This window comes from Ananas comosus, unplaced genomic scaffold, assembly GCF_001540865.1.
Source record: "Ananas comosus cultivar F153 unplaced genomic scaffold, ASM154086v1, whole genome shotgun sequence".
Taxonomy (NCBI): Eukaryota; Viridiplantae; Streptophyta; class Magnoliopsida; order Poales; family Bromeliaceae; genus Ananas; species Ananas comosus.
The window spans coordinates 7,718-33,342 of NW_017890686.1; the positions used below are offsets into that span (position 1 = coordinate 7,718).

At 33.9% G+C, this 25,625-nt stretch overlaps 2 long non-coding RNA genes across 2 annotated transcripts; one reads left to right on the forward strand and one right to left on the reverse strand.

Moving 5' to 3' along the window:
* The first annotated feature begins 13,549 nt into the window (after positions 1-13,549).
* Positions 13,550-16,117, forward strand: LOC109704093. The gene is made up of 5 exons (XR_002214164.1): positions 13,550-13,684; positions 13,861-13,976; positions 15,325-15,678; positions 15,800-15,859; positions 15,955-16,117. It is a non-coding gene; the product is annotated as an uncharacterized LOC109704093 (long non-coding RNA).
* A 563-nt stretch (positions 16,118-16,680) lies between these two features.
* Positions 16,681-25,388, reverse strand: LOC109704095. Its single transcript, XR_002214165.1, has 2 exons — positions 25,244-25,388; positions 16,681-17,174 (listed from the first exon to the last, which is right to left on the reverse strand). It is a non-coding gene; the product is annotated as an uncharacterized LOC109704095 (long non-coding RNA).
* Positions 25,389-25,625: the final 237 nt, after the last annotated feature.

Here is a 25,625-nt window from a genome sequence, read left to right on the forward strand (position 1 = left end):
AGGTGCTATGTCGAGTCGAACTCGTTTCTAGGATGTTTTTCACCATCATTGATTTTATTAAGCATTTGCAAAATTCCTTACCCTTTTCTATTATTAATTATAAGCTGGTACTCACTGTTCGGTAAGAATGGAACCCGATCGAACACAATAGTTCACTGATATATTATATTAGGAGACATTGTAGTATGCTAAGTTGGTTTGTGGAAACTTAGTATGTGAATAGTTAGTTCTAGCTTTCGCCTTTTATTTTTTTTACTCTGCTATATACGAGAGATAGCAAGTAGGGTCTGTTAGTTATGATTAAGTATGTTGGGCTCTTTCCTTACTTCATCGAGTTTTATTCCTTCAAGTTTTTTATCTATAAGAAGAGAATATGATAATTATTAACAGTTACCAAAATAACAAATGATGCATTGTGATATAAGAGGCTGAGAAGTCCATATGTTAGATTTAGAATTCTAACAATCTTCTTACATGAAAGTTTCTTTATTTTCATTCTCTCTGTCATATTAACATAATTTGAGTCGAAACTTTTTTTATTATCTGATTAAGCCGACGTGAGGCGAATAGTTTATGGCATGCATAGCTACCGAATGCACAAATAAATCTTTTTATGTGGGACTAACCTCTGCAAAGATGGAGCTAGTGGATATCCTAACCTACGATTACGTGCTAACTTGCGATATATTAGATTCCTATTGGCCATCTTCTACCTACACTGCTCTCAGTAGTGCAATAGCACGATTGGATGAGCGTATATTTCTTTTTAGGGAAAAATAAAAATATATATTGCACTCAGAAGGATAAACATTATGACGTAGCGCGTATTCAATCTCTTTGTGGGCCTGGCTAGTTTTGGCGACGTGGTAGAGAGTGGATCTTTAAGGTCGCTAGTACAAGCAGTATTTTGTTCGTAAGCGGTTCGGCTTGCCCGCTAGTACTTCTCTAAAAAAACATATCCTTGGCTCTACAAGGAGTAGATGCATTAGTGTGAGAGGGATGGAATGACATTACAGGTGCTCGTTCATGCTCGTTACCGAGGACTGCTTGCACGATCGCTGGTGTGTGCACGTGCTTTGGCTCTTTGACTTCACCAAACGAATCTTTGACTTTTGATATGCTCTATGGAGGGATGTCAGGGGTAGTTTTATTGCATAGTTCTCACTTAATCCTTGACGCAATCGCCCAGACCTACGGTGGTACACGTAGACACTGCATACGACGCGCCTGTGGTGCGAAGTCGTCTTTTCTAAGGATTTGGAAGTATGTCCTCTCTGCTCATTTTGCATGTATTTACTCCGTGCCTTACGGTACAAGCAGCCTTGACCATGCTAGTTGCAATGCCGTATTTGTTCTTCTAGCTATATGTTGCAGAGCTAAGGGGGCTGGCAGTTACGAACATTGAGAGTATGTGTAGCTGTGCTTTGTGTCCCAGTCGCTCGAGAAGCCATCCTTTAACACCTAAGATGTCTCGAGACACTCGCGCGCTCTCGACAAATTTTCATTGAATGTTTTGATGATTTATGGAGTATAGATCCTGTAATGGTCTTTGATGTGTAGAGGATGGGGTATTGTCGATCTTCAATATACTTAATATGTCTATGCTCCTGTTTAGGCGTTTGAGATAACAAAAGGAAAGAACGATCGCTGAACATTCATTGTGCTCAATATGTGACGGAGACGCATTGAGTGATAGCCTCGGCTTTCAATTACAATAATATGAGCACGATAGTCAGTGAATATAATGATTAGAAAAATAGGCAAGTCTATCGAATTCATCTATGTCATAAGCACTTATGCGCTACTTATTGCTCATACTCTGTAGAAGCTAAATAGAAATTTTGTGTTGGGTACTATTTCGTATATATTATTGATGTTCTTGTGTTAGATCGTCAATTTCTAAGGTTTTAATCGGTTTTTATCTTTGGTATGTAATTATGTTATTATACATTGTGTAGGAGTCACCAATTCCCTTTAAGACATGGAGGTCTCTGTTGCCAAGCTGTAACGAAGATTATTTGATTTGGACATTAGTAGGGGAAGACCCCGCATTCATTCGCTTCACAATCATTACAGTATTTTTTTATGTCATCAATAGAGGATTATGACATATCAAAAATTCACAAACATATTCAGAGCTCGTATATTCTTACGCTTAAAGTAATGCTGGATGATTCGTTTCCGTCCACTCTCTCAAGAAAGCAATTTAATTCGTAATTGATATTCAAAACTTTATTGTAATAATTTTATTACCAAATGTTTTAGTTTATAATATATATATAAATCATTCGGCTAGTGATCTGGTAGTCAGACCATTCATCCTCAGTCTGTGAAGAAAGATTCTGGACTTCATTTTTCAGTTAATTTTTTTTTTTTAAAAAAAAAAAAAAAAACTAATAAATGTCCATTACAATATTTTGATTTATGTACCTCCAGTAAATCAATAGAGTACATAAATAAATAAATTCGACTTGAGGTCTTTTTGTTGAGTCTACATATAAATATTAAGCTGTTCCGGCTCAAAGTGCATAGTGGACTCATAGGGAAGACAAAATCTGTGCTTATAGGCAAAGCTGAAAGATGTATGGATATGATTTTCACTAGGAATTGTATAATATGATATTTTTTTTTCTTTACTTTCTTTTCGTCGTCTACGCTAAGAGTCTCTAAAGTTCATTGTCTTTAGCAGTTATCTCTAGCGTTCTGATTGTTTTTCACTTTAGTGCTTTCTCTCCTATTACGCAGCCAAGGCGGCTGAACACGTCTGTCTTAGTTACCTACGTATACGGATAACATCTGTTGAAAAATATGCTCTTGCGCTTGTTTACACTACTTGCTTATATAAATTGTCAGTGGCACATTGAGAAATGATATATAGCATAATTGTGTTTAGTCTGAAAAATTCATATGATTTCATAGTGAAAACAGTCTGAGTTTATAGTTAACTCGATGTCTTCCTACTCCTGTTGCTGGTAATATCTGGTTCCAGCTATTATATAGATATATGTTTGATATTATTCTTCTGAACTTGTACATAAAGAAGTCGAAATGTATATCTAAGCTATTAGAGAGCTTATTGAGCAAGCGCGGTGCTGAACCATGATCCCTCCGGCCGGAGCCGGCTTTGTACTACTATTATTGGTTCGTTATTGCTCTAATTGAGAGGAAGTGCGAGCTAACTTGAAGGGCTTGAGCAAAAGCTAGATATTCAATCATGGTAAAATTATTTTTCTGATTTTATTATATAATTCATTATGTATGTTTTCATACTGAGTTTTTGTGTTAATTATTGGAGGTTAATCAGTTTGGATCGACATATTTTGTGTTTACTGAGATTTTGGATGATGTCGTGTCTCACACGGTATCAAGGTGTGACCGTTTGTAGGACTCGAGAAGGTCGTACAATGGTGAGATATTCTCAAAGGAGCGTGCCTCGTTTTAGGGCGGGTGGCGCATTGAGAGAATGATTCGTCTATATGTGATGTGTTATGTTGTTCTACGGCTCTCGCAACTTCGTGGAGGCTCGCGGCTTATCGAGAATTTCTAATTCAGTTGAGTTCATTAGAATTTATTAGAAGGATTCTCATGAAGACATTAATTCAGCCGAATTTGAGCCGTATGTTCATGTAAGCTCGTCTAGGAGCTCGGTGTGTTTACCTACATGTTGCATGGGAGAGCTTTAGCTGATCGTCATGCTGAGCACGAATCGATCAGATGTTTGTCTTGGTGTGGTTACTATTTCTCGTTGTCTGTCTCCATTAGACTGCTACACAACATTTGTGGTGTGTGTAATTCTGTTTTAGCTCCTTCTACTCGCATACTCTTACGTCATATTTTTTTTCCTATCTTCCTTTTCTAGTCTAGGATTCCTATCCATAGTATTGTTCTTCATTTCAAATCTTATAATCAATTTTGTTAGGAGAGATCCACTCGCGCGCCAGTAATTAACGCGTTTAGTCGATTTCTCATAAATACAGTCTGCTGCCTCATAATGAGTGCTATATTCTCATAAACATCTCCTTATATATGATATATAATTAAATTGACTATAGGTAAGTTGTTTTGCTTTTAAAAATATGAGTGCTAAAGGCTCTAGATTTTTTTCAATATTATATATTATATACTCTATCAATATATGTTATTATATATATTGACAGTATTAATATATAAAGTATACATATATTGTATTATTTATTTTAGTGTATTAGTATAATTCGAAAACACTAATGTATGAGTATATGTGTTATGTATTATATCGATTAATGTATTATTGCAGTTGTAGATTCACACATATTAGATATTATATAGTATCTCATTCTATTAAAATCTCAGTGATAGTATTTAGTATTATATATCTATATATTATATATATAGTATAACTTAGGAGTAAGGTTAAATCGGCTAGTAGCACCATGATGTGATTACTTGTAAGAGTATCACTAGCTTATGAATCTGTAGACTCTGAATGTATGTATCACGTGGTTAGTTAGTATATATATCATAATTTGTATAATTTGATCATGATATGGATCGATCTAGGTAAGTTTACATAAATTACCTAACTTATATGTGGGTATGTGTTATACATTTAAATGAGTATATGAGAATCGTATTGTAGACCGTAGCATAAATTCAGATAATAGACTATTATTGTATTCATAGTTATGTTGGGCGGATCTTGATTAGTGTGAGTGATCCTATCTAAATAGTTATGTACGCTAGAATTATCGACCGTAAGTGTAATGTTAAATTTGGTGCTGGAACTGTCATGATGTCGTTTGTTCGTAATATGCAGGACTTTTTATAATTAACTTTCATAGATTAATGTTATATGATATATTCTATGAACTCTGTTATATCTATGTGTAATTGTTATGATTGTGTATTCTATTTTTTATCATTTGATTGTCTGGTGTATGTGGTGATTATTATTTATATTTTAACCTTATATAAATTATAGTTTGTCTTATAGATTTGCATATAGTTTAGTTCAATTTCTAGGATTGATCTGACATGGTTTTTATCTAGTGTGCGGATCTCCTGTTGATGTCTCAGTGTATGATTTGTATAATATGTCTATCTCTATGTGTTCAGATAATATGAAGCTAGATATTTTGATTATTCAAGTGTTTGCTCAAACCTCTTGCATAGGTAAATAATAAGTGATATTACTAGCGGCTAATGATTTAGAGTTCGTATGAGCTGAGGGCTAGAGGGGCTGTATATATAGCCCAGATAGTTTCAATATTTAGTTTGTGGTATATAGTAGTATAGTATATTAAGAAATAATATACTATCGGAGTAATTATAACTTTTTCGCGAGTAATTTAAATTAGTAGTTTGTGACATTTTGACCTATCGTATATTACAATAGCTCTTAATCTTTTCTTAGGTGTGCTGGGTAGCTCTCAGACATAACTCATGATATAATGTAACGCACGCGAAGCGCGGGACTCTTTTTTTTCCAGTTGATTTATATACATGCATATTGTTTCACTAGGCTTTAAAAAACCATTTTATTCGACTAAGTTAGGCTTCGTTTATATTACAGGACTATAGGAATCTAGATTATATTGTTAATGTGTCGTAGAAAATGAATTGGTGCGATTTTTTCGATATCATTTGCTAGTGATCGAAGTGGGCTCAAAATCAACGGTTTGAAGAAAAAGGTAATATTGAGTCTTACAGAATATATTATGACAATATGAGAGAGACATCGGTTTTAACTTCAAGGATCCTTGAGTTATTTATTTCGCATATTGTTGTCTTTTATATCGTATAGCTATGGAAGATTTTCGTCATTTTTTATTATATATTTATCATTAGTTTGAATTTGGGAAAGATTATGTGTGTGCTATGCATTTGTCCTCATAATAACTTCGTCAAATGAATTTAGCCATAATTACGCTCGATGATGTGAGATGTATAAAGTTATATGATTTGGTGCCGCTTAGAATTGCTTCTCTCAGTTGATTCACTATAATGTGCGCTAGTGACTTCTGCGACTATCAGTCGAAAAATCATAAATTTATTTACTAGATCTTCAAATACTCTAGATCCAACTCCAGTAAACGGAAGGAGTTCTCCGATCGTCGATTGATAAGGTGTCCGACATCAAAACATAACTTGGAAGCAGGAGCGGCTCCGTCCTTCTAGAAGCATCCAGCCACTAGTATAATAGTATACTATAGTTATATATATATATATATATATATATATATACTATATATATAGTAGGGCTAGCTACTATACTCTTATGACTATAGAGTCCTTCGTACTCATAAGTTGTTTTCGGTATTGGGATTTTTGAATCGACGATCCGTACCGTTAAATATGATCTAGAGTATTTGAAACTTCTAGAAAATATATAAATTTCGTAATTTTTAGAAATCATTATAAAGTCCATCAAGTGGATAAAAAATGAACGGTTAAAATCGAACGACATTCTAAAAATGGATGATCGGATTCTTCAATTTAAGATCGGAGTTATTGATCTTTATTTAGGTAGTGAATAGAATTTTCTATCAAAAATTCAACCAATTTAGATTCTTTTTCACCATTAAACTAGCAAATATCTCATATTGGCCGTTAAAAATTGTCAATTTTATGAGCTTTTGATCATAAGGTAAATAATATCGAAAAATTATTAAATTTAATTTTTAGAAATTTTAAATGCTCTAAATAATATTTAACAATATGAATCGCCGATTCGGAAGCTCTATCATCGAAAACAACTTATGAGTACGAAGACGATCCGTACTCATAAGAGTATAGTAGCCGGACTATATATATATATATATATATATATATATACACACACACACTGTAGTCTGTGAGCTATATAAGAGGGCACTATTTCATGGGGGGCCATTGACATATATGATCCAATTTTGTTGACATGTTTGTGTTTTCAGTGTCAACTTTTTAATGATAGATACCAACCACTGGAGCACATGAATGTAACAGCTAAATAAAAAAAGTACTCTGTACAAGCATGGACACATGTTTTAATATAATATAAAATAATAACATGTATTTGATGTGCAGGTACTTCTGTGGAGAAAAGCATATAGGAGGTGAGGGAGTCCAAAAGCACAATACCAAAAAAAAAAAAATTATTATTTTAAGGGTTAATATTAGTTGTTCATCATTATTTTTATTTCTTTTTTTATTTGGAACTTGATTGGCTATTCATTTCACTATTTACTATTTTCCAGTTTGAAGAGTAATGAATGATTATCATTGCCTTTGCATAGAGATATTATATTCCAAGAAATTTTTTGAACACCCAAGGGCATTATGGTCCAGATAAATTAAATATTTTTATAGTTTTAAAGGGGTATATTAGATATTATTTATAATATTTTTTAATTACTCTCATTAACAGAATCATTAAAAAAAATTGATGGCTACTGACCTATAGTTGACAAGGTCTCCAAAACATTTTTATCAGCATTACTGGTAAAATAGGAAAACAATGGGGACAAAGGAAAAAAAATAATTAATAAGGTGAGATCTATCCCTAATGAAAATATATTGATGGATATGAGCATTGCTGCATGTTTTTGAGTAGAGAAATCACAATAAAAATATTGTATTGGAGCTTAAATGTTTGGAGAATAATGATTATTTTGTATTATTTAGCATGATATCAGAACATGAGGTCTTGAATTCGAATCTCGTCAAACTCTTAACATTATTTATTTTTTAAATGTGAGACAGAGTGTTGAATATAAAATATATAAACGTCGTTCACTAATAATTTAAGTTGATGGATAATAATAGTTTTATATTTTTATATTTAATAATTTAGAATCAGACCCGTTTGGATAACTAGTTAAAAAACTAAATAATTTTAAATTTTTATGGCTTCGACCTGTGAACTTGTACGTAATGTTTATTTCAGCTTCACTGCTTACATTAAAATATATCCTCCGAACCCCACAAGAAAAAAGGGTAATTCCACAATTGCTCTCCAATCTTGATCGGGTTTTTTAGTGCAATAGTCTTTTCCTAAAATTTTATTCTAAAAATAGACCTATCAAATTTTTATTTATAAATATAATCCTATAAAAGCGGTGAATGGTTCACCGCTTTTAAAAGCGGTGAATNTAGCATTAATAACTGGTAAAATAGGAAAACAATGGGGAAAAAAGAAAAAAAAAAATTAATAAGGTGAGATCTATCCCTAATGAAAATATGTTGATGGATATGAGCAGCATTGCTGCATGTTTTTGAGTAGAGAAATCACAATAAAAATGTTGTATTGGGACTTAAATGTTTGGAGAATAATGATTGTTTTGTATGATATCAAAACAGGAGGTTCTGTATTTGAGTCTCGTCAAACTGTTAATGTTATTTATTTTTCAGACGTGAGACAGAATGTTGAATATAAAATATATAAGCGATGTTTACTTATAATTTAAGTTGATGGATAATAATATTTTTATATTTTTATATTTAATAATTTAGAATCAGACCCCGTTTGGATATCTAGTTAAAAAGCTCAATAATTTCAATTTTTTATGGCTTCGACCTGTGAACTTGTACGTAATGTTTATTTCGGCTTCACTGCTTACATTAAAATATATCCTCCGAACCCCCACAAGAAAAAAGGTAATTCCACAATTGCTCTCCAATTGTGTTGGTTATTATCTTTTTGTGTTCTTTTTGGTTTTTACAATCAGATCCATAACTTCTAAATTAATTGTGACATTGGTCGTTAATCTTTGCTCTTTTTAATTTTGATTTCTAATCTCTTCCGATACGCGCGCCCATCACCTCAACCCCAACGTCACCACTTTCAGAGTATATTTGTTTTACCTAAAGTGGAGATGGATGATGACCGTAAATATCTACTTCCGCTGTTTGGTTTACCATAACTTTAGCTTCGGTTAGCTCCGGTTGAAACGCAAACTTTTCAAAATACCGTAATTAACTTCGGCTCACCCAAGACCAACATCAATTACGAAGAAAAATAAAAAAAAATAATTAATTCATCTCTTATCCCTCAAAACTTTTACGTCATTCACTTTCTGCCAAATAAACAATAAAATTAGAGAGAACTTTAATTTTGCAGCTATACAAATAAACAACGTAAGAGAAGCAACTTTTACAGAAACCCTAATTTATCCGAAAATCTACTTTAATTTGAATTTCACCTTCGGCGAAACAAATAGGCACTCGGCATCACTCTTGACGCCTACAACCATCTCAACCTCGTAGATGATGCCAACTGCTTGTTGCAGGCCGTTAGACGTATTGGTGTGGAACCGATTGTGTCATTCCAAAAATTTGAAAAGGGCGGCGCCGATATTGCCCGAGTTTATACACATTATTGAATCATAAACCGGTTTATAGTCCATATGAACATGCAAGACTATATTGGAGTTAACCTAATCTAATCCGTCAAAATTAATAAAACTTTAAATGATCAAGACTTAACTATAACAAAAGTTGGAAACCTGCAGCCAAAGTGAAAAAAAAAAAAAAAATGGTAAAGGTTAAGAACCAATGCTACAATTAATCTAGAAAGAAATAGACTTAAAATTTTTTTTTTTTTTTTTTAAATTTACTCTTTCGTTTCACGCATCCAAAGAGTCCAAATAGAAAGAAACAAGACCAGCTCAAAGCAGTTCACGAGGCTCAAATTCTTAGCCCACAGAGAGACAGTAAATACCTCTGTTACGGTTTTTGTGTTTGGCCCATTAGAAAACCCAGATGAAGGGTCCCAAAAAAAAAAAAAAAAAANCCAAATCAAAAAAATTACTATATGTACAGTTATATATAGATGTAAATCTAATATTTTTTTTTTTAATATTAGGGTTCTCAAAAACTCTTTTTGGTTTTATTTAAAGAAAAACGGTAACTTCAAATACCACCCATACGGTTTCGCACATTTTTACTTTAGTATTATATAGTTTAAAATGTATCAATTTAGTACTCTGTGGTTTTATTTTTCTTTTTTTGTCAATCCCTCCGTTAACTTTTTATTAAATCATATATAAAAAACTTCAGATACCCCACCTATAGTTTATTGGATATTCACTTTAGTACCCGTTAGTTTTAACTTTGTCATTAATTTTACAGTGTATCAATTTAGTACTCCGTGATTTTATTTTTCTCTTTTTATCAATCCCTCCGTTAACTTTTCATTAAATCATATATAAAAACCTTCAGATACCGCACCTATAGTTTATTGGATATTCACTTTAGTACCCTTTAGTTTTAACTTTGTCATTGATTTAACAAAAAAATTTGTAGAGTAGATAATAAAAAGAGAAAAATAAAACTATAGGGTAAGAAAGTGATATATTTTAAACCACAAGGTACTAAAGTAAGAAAGTACGAAATCATATGGGTGGTATTTGAAGTTTTTCCAAAGAAAAAAAGTTAATAAGAAAGAATGAGAATATGGGCCTTAGGATGAGCAGAGTGTAAATCTTACATCTAATTAAAGGGATTCGTTTGGTTCACTTATTTTAGACTCTGAAATTGAATAAGATTTGTTGATTTTGATAGTTATTGCTTATTTTTACAAAAAAATAAATTTTAATTCTCATTTAACTTTGAAATAAAAATGATCTAATTCATTTATGATCTAATCTGATTTTGACTTTTGGATTGGTCAATTCTAGAGTAAACCACTCGAAACCCTTTCTCACAAACCCCTCTTCCTCCTCGCTCTTGTTGACTCTCATCTCTTTTAATGAAAATCTCTCTGTCAAAATTTTAGGCATATCTATTATTTTTTTTTTCGATTTCTATTCTAATAATAAACCAAATATATTTAGATGATTCGTTATTTTAATTTTTATTGCAATATAATTCAATTTTATTTCTCATTTTTGTTCGAATTATGAACCAAATATGCCCAAAAGGTAACAAGAGCATTGCTCAATCCTTATGGCCAAAATATAAAAATTTCTTTCTAAATATCTGCTTTTGCACTTTACCTTCCAATCTTTTAAAACCCTCTATTTTTTTCCTTGAAAATTAAAACCGTGACACTTAACTTCACACTGTTATTATTTCATCACCATTCTGCACATCTATAAACTTATATGAAACCACACTATTTCTTGCCACATGGCACGTTATCTTTCATTCTTATAACCCCTTTTTGAATTAAACCATTTCTTATCTATAATCTATAACTTTGACCATATTTAGAAAGAACAAAATATGAAATTTAATGATTAGTAACTGATATGGATATATAATCACAATAATAACTATAGTTTAATATATAATTAATACATATAATTAATCCAATGTTTTCATATATATAATAATTTTTTTGGCTTCTATGATTAGTAACTGAAAGTAATTAGTTTCATGCTCTACTTTAAACAAATAAAAATTTCTAAATTAATGCACATTTAATTTGACCGTTTTTCTTTCTAAGAGTGAAATCTTTAAATAAAGTTTTCAATAATACTTTTTTAATTTGGCAGCTCATCTAATAGAAATTAAATAAGAGAATTAAATCTCCCATTTACTCTTTTCTATATTGTCTCTTCTTTTTCATAGATAACAGTTATAAAATTTTTAATTATAAGTACACTATAAATATCGACTAGAGTAGAGTGAAAAATTTGTCAAATTTTTTGTTTATAATATTATTTCTTTTCTTACTTTCCCAATATTGTATATTACCTTATTCTCCTTTTTCTTTTCTTTGTCATGCATTCATAGTGTCCCACTTTTTTATTTTTTTAGCCAATTCGCACCATTATTCTTCATCGAAAAAGTAGATTAATCTGATCAATTTAATATATTCATTTGATTAGAGAAGTAGATAATCAATTAAAGACTTAGTGTAAGTTAACCAATTAGTTTTTTATTTTTTTTATTTTTTTTCCTTTAGAAAGCAAAGACCATATTAATTTTTAATATACTATGCCACTAAGATTTGATATGTTCATCTATAGATAATTTATTATCACCTATATATGATATAGTGCATATTTTTATATAGGCAGAAAATAATCTCCTGCATCATATTTGATACACTTAGGGCTCGTTTGGATTGGGTACAAATTAAAATTTTTTAATTTGCTGAAATACTACAAACTATTTATTAAAATTTGTATAAATTAAAATATTTAAATTCGATAAAATATTATCTATCCGCCGCGAAGCGTGAGCCCTACACTAGTATATTATATGGTACAATTGGATAACTACTGAGGCACTCATTTGACCTGTAGAAATAAAGGGAAAATGAAAAGTTACGGATAAAGCCACCTAATTTGAGAAAAAATAAACTATTCTTACACATTTCCGCCATTTTTAAGAGTATAATGAGTATTTTAAAATACAATTTAACTTGTTGTACCATACAATTTATACACGAAATAGTAACACTACTAGATTAAATGTTACAACTTCAAACTTTAGAAAGACAAAATAGAAATTTTTTTTAAAAATAAGAGGATCTATTAACTATTTGACACATCCTGCAAATCCCATGTGGCAGGCCTCCTTACTCTCCATTCCACGTGGCAGCGAAGCATTTCTCCCCCCACCTCTACAGCTGTCTCTGGCACACTCTCTCTCTTCTTTTTAACCCCCTATGGCGGTGCGCTTCTCCCTCTTTCCGCCCCCCTCTCTCTCTCTCTCTCTTCCCCTCTACTCGAGCCTCTCTCTCTTCCTCTCTACCCGAGCCTCTCTCTCTCTCTCTCCCTTCCCCTCTACTCCTGGCCGCGCCCCGCTTTCTCTCGCTCCCCCTCTCCTCAAGCTGCTGCTCCTCTCTCTCTCTTCCATCCCTAGCATTCTCTCTCTCTTCCTTTCTCCTCTTTCTCTCTCTTAACCTCTCTTCGATCCGACGCTCCCCTCCCCTGGCCTCCAGCTGTCACCCACCGCGGGATCCGATCTCTCCCTTCGCTCTACGACACCCGCACCCCTCCCTCTCTCTCCTCTATCTCTTTGTAATTTCCTCTACCTTCTCTCTCGCTCTCTAGGTCTAACCCTCGTACGGAGGCTGCAGCCGAGCCACCCATTTTGCCTCTTCTGGTGCCCTGCGAGTGTGGCTCCGATGCCTTGCAGTCGGGTCCGCCGCTTAAGGGTGGCTCCGATCGCTGGTGCCTCGCCGCCCCCTACTTGGCCCCTACTCTACTTGCTGCCAGGCCTATTTGGCCCCTGATTGGAGCCATGCTTGGCTCTTTCTCTATACCAGTGGCCAGAAAAAAATGGGTAAAAGAAAAATATATATTTTGTGGAAGATTTTCTGGATTTTTGCCGTCGTTTATCCTGCTTAGTCTTTGAAGCCATTGTTGGCTCTTTGTCCAAACCAGGGGCCACAAAAAAAAAACTAAAATAATTATTCGTGTTATCTAAAAGATATTGTGGATTTTGCCATCATTATATTGGTTATTCTTTGCTCTTCTTCTGTATGTTCTTCTTCAATATTAGGTAACTGCTCCCCCTATAAATAGCTCCCCTGTGCTTTTAGCACAGTACCTTTGGCTGCCCAAAATACAAAGTAGGCTGTTCAAGAATGTCTGTTCCTGTATATTACCTTAATACCTTAATTACCTTGATGTTTCTTACAATTTCCTCACTGTTCTCGGCCATAAAATGCTGTGCTTGCAAAACGTTACTATACTGACTAAATTAAATGCCTCAACCTTAGGAACACCTTTTCCCCTTCTGCTCCTGTTGGCTTCGCATTAAACAAAAAGTAAGGACCACCTTTTCTCTTTACAACCCCCTATTTGCCAATTGTAGATAAAAAAAAAATTGTACTCTTCTCTATTTAAACAAAAGCTAAGGATCACCTTCTGCCTTTACAACTCCCTATTTGCTAACTGTAGATAAAAAAAATAATTGTACTCTTCTCTATTTGTTCTTTTGCAGGTGATGTGCTAGCCCTGCATCCTACACCCTGCACCTTTATTTCATCTCTGAGAACCGTCGTGGCGGGTGTTCATAATAAATGGCAAGAGTTGGACGGCCTCTCCCGAGGCAACCCTGTATTGCTATTCCCTAAAAGTCCAGTCCTTCTTCTCCTTACTTCCTCTGTCTCATTCTCCTATCAATATCTTCTGTCCTTTTACACTCTGTTTTGTTCTTAAATGTTTTGCCTTTTCAAGCCTGTTTTGTTTTTCAAATGTTTTCCCTTTAAAAGCCTGTTTAGGTTTTGATTAGGTTTTGAGTGTTGTTTTGAGGCAATGATGTCAGGTTATTAGAATGCTCTGAACTGGCGAGCTCAGGTTATCGGAAGAGTCTAAATTGTCGCCGATGCCATGTTTCTGTTTGTGCTCGATTATGGACCGTTGCCCGCACAGTCGGTTGGATGGCATGTTCGTACGGACAAGCAACCACCTTATGCTAGCTTTCGTGTTCCTGCTGTATATACATTGAGCTAGCCTGTTCGGATGGCAACGGCAGTGCCGAAAAAACATTCGCCTTGCGGCGTTTTCCCTCGAACTCACTGTTGCCATAAAGTTCACCTCAAGCTTGCCTATTCAAGTGATGCCAACAGTAGCCCAATATTTTGTCGCCTTGCGACCTTGCCTGAGCCTCCCTTTTTTGAATCGTTACTGTTTGCATTCATGCATTCAGAGTTTTCAACTGCTGTGTTTAACTACTTTTTGGACTTACCCTTCCTTTGTTTTGTCTTTGCTAATATATTTCTGGCTTTATCTACTCTTTACCTGTTTAGTCTTCGTATATACTTATATATATTTATATATATATATATATATATATATATTTATATATATGTATATACATATATCTCTGTACATGAATATGTATATATATATGTATATATGTATTTAGGCTTCTTATATATGTATTTAGGCTTCTTAATTAGCTACTTATTTTTTTTTTGCTTTTAGTTTTTTCTTCCCTGCTGTTGCTACTTACTTAATTACTTCTAAAAAAATGGGCAGAAAAAATTAGTAACTTGCTTTCGCATGTAAATTTACTTGCTCTGCTTATTTCTTCAAGGATTTTGGGTTGCTACTGCTTCCTTCGTTTCTTCAAAAAAAAAATGTGCACATCTTTAATTACCTGCTTTGCCTCAAATTTTAATAACCTGCTTCCGGTCCGTTATTTAGTACTCCCTCAACTAGAAGAACACCTCTTCATCTAAGCACCATTTTACTTTCCATGTATGTGTATATGTATTGTAACTTCATGTCCTTAGTCAACTTTGTGTCTCTCTCCCATTACTTGGTTACATCATCTGTTATATTTTTTTCCTTCACACTAATGCCCGTGTGCGTGTGTGACTGTTTTTCCCTCACACTTATTTATTATATTCTAGAAGAAAATATTATTTTTAATAATGTGATTCAATATATTGTTGAGCAGGTACAAATTAAACACTATTGTTGAAGATGGTAGTGGTTCTACAAATACCATCTTCGGAAGATTGGCACAAGATTTGATTCACATCCCAGCTCAAAACTTAGCTACTTCAGTTGGTTCAGATAAATTTACTCTTCATCCTCTAATTAAATCAATTATTGGACAAAAGTATATTTTCCAAATTGTCCCTGATCTACACAGGTTTAGAACAAGTGCTCCTTCTTTTAAAGTGCTTAAAATTTTTAACGAAAATTTATTAATCAAAAGTGAAGAGGAACTGCCTTCTCCTACTTCTCAAAATGAAATTTCCAAAGAAACAGTTGCAGACGGATCACCAACCACATGTACTTCATCAAGGTAATATTCCCATAATTGTCTGATTTGTTCTACATTGAACATATATACACACACACACACATAGACATCCTTTAATATATATATATATATATATATATATATAATATTTTTTAATTCACAGCTCTCCAATACTTGATGGTGATTTAAATGCACTTCGGACGGCGAAAAAACGACAACTTATGTAAGATCTCCCATCGTCCATTTTTTTTTATTTCAAATTTTTATCACTTTTTATATAAGCGTAAACTAAATTAAAATCTTCACTTTTATTTTCAGTTTAGATGAAGCTCTCTCTACAGATGAAGACAAAATGTGAAGGATTACATTTAATACTGCATTTTGCTCTTGCATTATGCTGAAATACTATTTCCAATAATGTTGTATCCCTACACTGTATTGTACGTGCTGACGTGACGTTGTATTAAAACTTTCTGCTATCATTTTATCAATACTACATTTTATTTTCCGTATACCATAAATTTTTTCCTTATTATCAGCTTACTTAAATTAATTAGCACAATCTACTAATCCGCAGCGAAGCGCAGGTCTACACTAGTAAAATATAAAAGCAGACATTTACAACGACATTTTCTGCATCTTGGCCCAAAAATACATAAGACTTTTGTGTCTTAGATTTCCTTTTCTGTTTTTGATGAATTAATGAAACACTAAACCAAGCAAGTTTAATAACAGATATTGCTGAATAAAAGATACGAACCTTTAAGTCAAAGTATGAAATGCATTTTTGTAGAAGACACATGTAGTGATCTTGTACAATTTACCAGTGGGAAACAAAATTGTCAGCACTGTTTACTCTTTAGCAAAATAGCATTTAAAACACCTTTCTATATACGGAAAAAAAGGGCATAATTTTAGTTAAAATAGCTATGCTAATGTATTCACTATTAAAAAGAAATCATCACACAAGCTGAAATATTCCATCTTTTAAGTAGAGAGCCCATCACACTAAAACAAAGAAATTTAGACGGCTACGAAAGCATATTACCACAAATATGAGTTGATAATAAAGATTTCTATATATACATTATGTATTCCTGATATCATGTACATACATTTGCTGTGATAGTAATTACTTTTGGTACAGAGCACAACTTTTCCCGCCATTAGATAGGCTAATTACACATTTTATTATTAACATAAGATGCTACATACATAAACATTTTTCTCTTTACATTTAGGTAGTTGCAAGCTTGTAGCATGTAGTAGATCTGACCAGGCAATTTTATTTTCCACACAGGATGAAACTTTAACCAAAGGCATAGTATGAAGCTAATCACATAACTAGAATGTAGTGTGAAAGGCATCAAGTGTAGAAGAATTACTCCTTCGCAAGATTAATATGAAACTTGCTATTTGATAAGGATGCACCTGATCGGCGAGCCCTCAGCTCCACGTAGTCTAAGAGGCAAGCAACGTAAGTCGTATATCCCAGGCTTGACATTGTCCAGTTTTAAGGCTTCGACAAGGATAATTTCCTGGAGAAGGTAAATAAAATCAAACACGGTGAAAAAAGAGTAAAATAACACTTAAATTTCCATAAAGAGAGTCGACAAACTGTGATGAATTATAAACAGTTACTTTATATATATGTTGTGTTGTGCAGCAGAGCATGGACTAAAATGAAGAAACCAATGTTCTTATGCCCCGCAGTTGGGCTAGGTTTGGCCTTCAATCTACGGCGTGTCACTATCTAGTTTTGAATAAGATCCAGTACATTATAATTAGTTCTATTCTATTAGAATTTTAGGTTGTTACTCTGAATTTGCTTCTTGATGGTCATTGCTTGGTTCGGTGGTGAAAGTTTTAAGCTTGCGACCATGTGGTTTGCTGGTATGAGCCTTGAAAGTCAGTATTTCATCTGAAAATACTGTTAAGTTATGACCTTTACTACTCTAGTGATTCCAGCTTGGCAGAATAGGACCAAAATATGATAGTGGCCTTTTCGTAGTTATGGAACTTCAAATATGTAGGTTCTTTAGGCCGGAAAAGAATTGGTGTTATTGCATTTGTATCGTTTAGCGATAGTATGTTATATCCAATTAATGAAGCGCTGAACCATGTAAACTTTACCGAAATTTTTTTTCCATGCAAAAATTTTGTTTGTGATGATCACATTGTCTTCTGACAAACACTAAGCGAATGCTTGAATTTGCTCATAGTTTTTGTTCGTGATGAAGTGTCTGCATGCGTTTTGCCTTTTTCTGTAAATTAAAATTTGTTAGCTTTATTTTCTCAGCTGGCACACTAAGTACAATATCAACCCTCTGAGTTGCATGAAGATTGATCAAACTTGATATTGACAATATGTAGCAATTGTCTTTTTCTCTTCGATTGTAAAGTTGCATCATATCAATCCAAAATTTTGTTTTAGCTGTCTCATCTAATTCACATCCTCAACATTTGTACTTTTTTCCCCTTTTGATGTTAACATTTGTACATCACTGATGCGGTAAACCTTTCTTTCTTATCGAAGTTCCTAATCAGAGTTCGAGACATAGGCTTAATACTGCACATGTTTGACCTTGCACTCATGAATTTACTGCCTTTTTCCCTATGAACATTCCCTCTTTATAGCAAAGCTTAACACTGGAGTCCATTTTATTTTATGTGTGATTCTCATTTAAATATTTGTGATTTTATTCCGCCCTCTCTTTATAGTTGCTCATGCAAATGTAAATGCATATACCAGTTTAAATTTCGGCAATCCACTATAACTTTTTTTTATGTTATGTTAAATATAATTCTTCTAACTGTTTTACGTACTTTTTAAAAAAAGTTCAGCTGGATCAAGTTGACACTTAATATATTTGTGTTAAAATGTGCCTATTTTAAAAGTCTTTTAAGTTGAAAAAGAGTGCGTGTTGGTTCACGTTGATATATTCTATTAATCCAAGTCTGAGCTGGTTTACGTTCCATGTTGTAATAGGATAATGTCATGTCTCTGTGTGCCTCGTATATAGATGAGTGATTTACCACCTGTTACCTATGTTCTTCCTATGTGTTAATTTTGCTTTGTGATTTGTACAGATGTATGAATTCCTGAAATGTGGGGGCCAAATAGGGACTATCATTTAGCCATATAATTACCCATAAAACTACACAATTAGTCATTTAACTGAAAAGGAAATGCATGTCACATGTTCTTTTTATTGTGATGTCTCTAATTTGGTATGAACTTGAGAATACAAATTTTGTTGTCCACATAGAAAGTTTCTTTTTTTAAAAAAAATAAACGTTAATATTATACTAAATCTCTTGAGAGTATATGTTATCATCTTATTAATTTCTTAGACAATTTATGGACACATATACAATATGAATGAAAATAAAAATCCAAATTTACTTATAATATTTTAAAGTCAAATACAAATTTATGTTCTACAAAGAATACATGTGTCGGCCTGGTTGACTTCTAGGGCATACATCTAACAAAAAGTTGATTATTATTATTATTATTAATGTAGATGGAACCACAAACAACCTCAATGAGTACATCCAAATGCGTTCGAAAGATGCAAGAAGCTTAGAAGATTCAGTTAATGATGTGTACTCCAATAAATACGGAGCGGTGCTGAGTGAACGATGCTGGAAGAGTTATTTTCTCTGATCCATCAGCGACGCATTTCGCCAAAAACAACATAACCAGTTTCATCTGTTAAACAGTTGCCTCTGAAGCAGGTTACAGCTTTTGTATTGAGCAGCTAACTGTTCGGAAGTTTAATTTGATAAAGTTAATCCGATGTGCATGTTGGCTTATTGTATTGCAACCCAATTATTTGTTTGTTCGTACAGTGTTGTAGTACTAATCCTAGTATATATATATTATATCATCATTAAATTGGACTAAAATTATCACGCTGCAAAATTTAGTATTTATATGATAATTTTTTTGGGTTAAAACTGATAAAGATTTGGCTAAATTACAGTAATCTCCCTGTCAATACCCGTTTTCTCACTTTTCTTCCATATCATTCAAAAATCTACATTTTACCCCTTAAAAAATGAAAAATGTTCACAGGAGGTACGTTGTGACAAAAATGATCAAATTGCTCCTCATTTTTTTCGGGGTGGGCGTGGACAGAGAGGAGGGCGAGGGTAAGGCGGCGGAGGCGAGCGAGGGCGTGTGTCCGAGCATGGATAGAGGGGGGCGAGGGCGCGGTGGAAGGGGCAAACGGCGGGGGTCAAAGTGAAGTATTTTTTATTTTTTAAGGAGACAAAGTGTAGGTTTTTGAATGACATAGAAAATAGTAAAAAAGCGGATATTGATAGGAATATTTTTGTAATTTAGCCAAAAGATTTTTATAGTAAAGTATGATTAAAATAAGTATTAAATATGCATTCATTATTATTATTATATTATTTTTTATAAAAAGGGAATCGAACGGGTCGGAGTTTCCGATAAAAGCGCTGACGCGTCGTACCCGGGATCTCCTCACCGTCGGTGCGTTAACCACGTCGCTCTCCTCGCGCTAGTGTGAACTGTGAAGTGTATTGCAAACACCGCGCAGCTGTTGTAGCACCCAAACACCGGTTCCTCTGTCGCTTTCGCTCCCCCGCCCCCACCCCCACCCCTACCCCCAAACCCACAGCATAAACCCTAGCCCGCATGGAGAAGAAGAAGAAGAAGAAGAAGAAGAAGAAGCCGAAGCCGCAAGAGCGGGGCCCCTCCGGGTTTCCGACGGGGGCGGCGGTGGAGGTGCAGAGCGACGACGAGGGCTTCCGCAGTGCCTGGTACGAGGCCGCCGTGCTCTCCCACAACCGCCGCCGCGGCCGCTACCGTGTCGCCTACACCACCCTCCTCGACGACAGCGACGAGCACCATGGCCCCTCCCTCCCACTCACCGAGCTCGTCCATGCCGCCCACCTGGGCCCCCGCCCTCCTCCCCCCTCGTAGTTTTCGGTGAAAACTGACCACTTCTGCTGTTTGGTTCACCGTAATATTATTACGGTCGAAAGTTCACTTCATCCAAAATACCGAAATTGACTTCATCCTTCCAGGGGCGAAGTCAATTTCGATGAGGTGAAGGGAAGTAGTTTGGGAACTTTAATTACACTAATAACGTTAGGGTTACTCTCCCCCTCTTCTCTCCCCTCACGCCTCCACGTTCACCCCTCCCTTTTTCTCTACAGACCTAAAAAAAAAGTCCCCCTCTCTTTCCCGAGCCCGCTTCTCCATCTTCTTCGACCCCGATCATTCCAGAGCCCGATTCTCCATCGGCGGTGCAAGTTATATTATTCATCATCTTCTTTATTTTTTTTTTCATGTTTTGGTTCTTCAATCCTTCCCCAATCTCTCTCACCACCCATCATCTTCCATCTCAGATCTCGCAGATCTTGCGTTCCATCAATCTTCTTCCATATCGTCAGTGATAAGGTTTGCAAATGGACCATTTCTCTTCTATTTTTTTATTTGATTTACTACAGTTTTTTATTTTTTTTATTTACTGCACTTTTTAATTTTTTTGATTTACTGCAGTGAAGTAATTTTTTGCTCCCATTAATAAAAGATTTAAGATTTGGTGTTGTAGGTAATCATCTTTTTTTTGTTTATTGCATAAACATGTGTGATCTATAATACTACTTGTTTGTTGCAATTTGTTTGTTGCAATTTGTTTAGTTCTCACTCATCCCTTGTTAATTTTATCACTAATCTAATTAGGATATTTCAACATAAGTAGTTTTCTATTGTTAGTTTTAAATAAAATTTTTTTAAAAAAATAGGATGAGAAGGGAAGGGCATTAATAATGTGAAATTAAGTTGTCTTTTCGATCTAATGTCATGTTTGTTCTTTGATTATTTGCACATAATGATTTGTCTTTATTCTCTGGTTATCACCACAGTATGATTAAATTAAATTTTTAAGAAAACTATATGATTTCTTTCTAATGTAGAAAACTGTTAGTTCAATTTATTTAGCAAAAATATTAGTATTTTTTTTTTATAATCCTCATTTGAATCTTCTTCAGTTTCAGATGGACAATAGAGATCTCCTTTTGAACTTACATCATGCTAATCAAGTTGGATTTGTTATTGTGGTGGTGTGCGTAATGTTTTTTTTACGATTACGTGAAAGGGATCGGACATTAAATAGAGAGCCATTTAAACTGAGGGATTTACAAAGAAAGGCTCACATGCATAGAATATTATGCGGGGGAAGAAGAAATTGTTTGGATTATGTTCGAATGGGACCCGAGATCTTTTTAACACTTGCTACAATAATGAGAGACAAAGGGTTATTAAGAGATACAATACATGTAACAATTGAAGAGCAGTTAGCCCTATTACTACATACTGTAAGTCACACTACTAAGAATAGGGTATTAAAATTCAGTCTATTCGTTCAAGAGAGATAGTGAGTTGCTATTTTAATTTAGTACTTCAAGCTATATATGGCATCAAGAACCAATTTGTTCAACAGGCGAGTTCTACAACTCATCCAGAAATTGCAACAAATCCATATTATTTTTCTTATTTTAAGGTAAACAAGTAAAATAATACAGAAAAATACTAACATGAATTACTTTATTTAAAAATTATTATTGACTTCTAATACTATCTTAGGATTGTATCGGTTTATTGGATGGTACCCATATCCAAGCAAAAGTTCCAGCTAACATAGCTAATCGATTTCGTGGTCGAAAGGGGTTAACACAAAATGTGTTAGCGGCAGTCACCCAGACTGTAAATTTACTTATGTTTTGGCGGGATGGGAAGGATCTGCAAATGATTATGCAATACTTAAAGATGCCCTTTCCTTACCTCCTCCACCAAGATTACGTGTAATTGGAAAGATCCGATGTATGTGTCTCAACAACAATCAAATTCCAAATTTCAATACGAGACTCAACTCCCAATTACTCAAGAACGTTTGAAGAAACAAGGAGAAGCTACTAGTAAAAAAGGAACTACAAATAAGCGATGGAATGCCACTATCAACGACTTTCTTGTTCCTTTTCTTGTAGAGCAAGCAAAAGAGGGGTATAAAGTAGATAAAGGATTTAAAAAACCAACTTATGTGGCAGTGGCTAAAGCTGTCAATACGCGTTTTGGCACTGATTTTAACACTGAAAACGTTGATAATCATATGAGAACGCTAAGATCAAAGTATGTTGAAATTAAAAAATGCCAAGATATTAGCGGGGCGGGTTGGGATGAACAACAAAAGATGATAATTCTTGAAGGTGAAACCTATCAAACTTACATCAAGTAATTACTTTTATATATTGCCCAAACTTGCATCTAGTTTACCAATTATTTTTTTATTATGTAGGCCCATCCAAAGGTAGCAGATATTTTAAATAGGCCCATTAAATATTATGAAGAGTTAAGGATCATATGCGGCGATGATCAAGCTACTGGCTATTTTAATCAAGCTACTGGCTATTTTAAGTCATCTCTATTTGATGAGTTTGGTGAAAATAATAATGAAACTTTTCCTCTTGAGTATCAAAAGAATGATAATGAAAGGGAAGACGAAGTGGAAGAAATAGATGGACGTTTTGCTCAAGCTGAAGGTGCTCGACAAGCACCAAACAATAAGGCATCATCATTACCTAGTAGAGCTCGTTCAAGTGCTAAAAGAGCTCGAGAAGATCCTTATCTTGTTGACCTCGTCTCATGTGTTGGAGAAGTGGCAAATGCCCTAAAGCGAAGTGCAGCTGTAACGGAAAAAGTGACGACCCATTGGATGGAAGAGCTATTCACAAAGATTAAGGAGATTTCAGGATATAAAAGCGAGATTTATAAGGCCGTTTTTGAATACCTTTGTCAAAGTGAGATGCAAGCAAGAGTGTTCATGACGAAGGATCTTGATATGCAGCATAGTTGGTTTAAACGCTCCGTAACTACACATTTTAGTGATCTTGGTGGATTTCTTTGATATGTCATGCCATAACTAATTCAAGTTCTGTTATTATATTAGTATGGTTATGTATTAAACATATATCTATTATCTTTTGGATTCAACCTTTCAACTATGATAGTGCTTGTGATGTTAGTTGGTATGGATGTAACCATAGATTTTGGTTGTGATATTGTTATTTTGGGTGTGATATTGGTATGCACAATATATTTTGTTATTTTGGGTGTGATTATCTTGAGTTATGCTAGCTTTATTTCATCTAAATATGTTTAATTGTGGAAGTGATTAATTTTTTTTATTTAGATTGCATATCTAAAATATGATGAAATTTGGTTCGTTGTGTATTATTTGGTGTGGTATTTGGCAGCAATGTTGTTATTCTTGCTGTATGTTTGGTGTCACTTCTATACATGTTTTCACGGGTCTCTATTTTCAATTGATGTTAGACAAACAGATTAGGTCTTATTTGTATTGTTACTTTTTTTTTTACTTTTTTAAACACTTGTCCTATATAATATATAATTTAAGTTCAATATATCTTTTATTTAATTTATATAACACTCAACAACAATTTTCAATGAATTATTTTTAAAATTTTTATTTTTGCGGGGAATTATTGAAAATAAATTTTCAAAAAATCGAAATTTTCTTAATATGATTTTATTTAATGGAATTGGCATTGACCGGTCAATCGGCTTTTCCTATTTTCTTGACCACTCCTCTGGTTTGTTACAACCACTTCCCTATGCGTAGGAAAGGAGTTAAGAGGGTTTATATTTCTAGTGGAGATCTATTACTTGAGTAACATAGTCCAGATAATTTTTTTTCCTTTTTAGTGGTTGTATTTTTTCTTTTTATATTTTTCTATTTTATTTTGCTGAGTGTTGAAAGAGACTTTAATCTCCACCACTATTGTGCTTACAGAGGAGAATACCTGTCGTATCTTGGGGCGGTGTTCACGATTAATGCAGCACGAAGAACGGAAATATACCTTAAGACAGCATCTAACGCGCTTTGGGTTTGTCGAATCTATTTTATTTATATTAATATTAAATGGTAAGTATTTAATTGTAATTTTGGTCTATACTTAAATTTAATAATCTTTTATTCACAACAGTTTGACGCATTTTTTGCTCTAACATTGGTCACATTACTCAAAGATATATGCAGACAACTACAATTTGTTGATCGCCTCTACAGACTGCTTTAGCGACTATATTCAGTTTATAACTGAAATTTGAGAAAGCATCGATGCTCAATAATATATGAAGTGTGTAATTTCTCAGCACAATATTACTTATATTCTTCGTCCTATTATCGTGTCGACATCATTTGACCTCTTTGGCACCATATTAGCTAATAGCCCAATATAGTGGCCTATATCTATATTAGAATCATTGGTGTGTATAAGGCTTTAATTGCTGCATCAATAATGTTCTAAATCCTACTAACAATGTCGAAAGAAAAACAAAGGAAAAGAGAAAAAGTTAAGATCTCAAGGAAGCGGCTCCTTAGAGTATCATTTTGGAAATTAAGATGATAAGGAATAACCAGGTAAGCAGTTTAAGATTGCAGATATTAGCATATATAAAATAAAAAAAGACAACTCCATGGAATATTCTGTAAATACTTAAGATCTATTAGAAGGAGAATGAGGCGACAAGGAGATTAAAGTCACGAACCCGGCTTTTGAGAAAAACCAAGTGGGAGGCGGCAAGGTCATCATATGCAGCAACTGATAAATAGTCCATCCCTACAATTAAAGGCAGAGTGTGACATGGTTGGCGAGAACAAAAGAAATAAGGAATTGGTCTTGCACATAAGGGAAAGAAAACAAGCACTTTCACGTCTACAGGGTTCCAAATCATTGATATTAATGGATAGAATATGCCATTAGAATAAAAAGATTGTTAAAACAAAACCACTTAATAAAGGTTGGAAAGAAAGTATCGTTTACGTCGGCATGAGAAATGATAACAAATCAGACAACATCGAGTATAGAAGAAAAGCAACATTTAGAGGCAGCATTGTCGTCCTCTACAAATTTGATCTTCATCGAAGGTA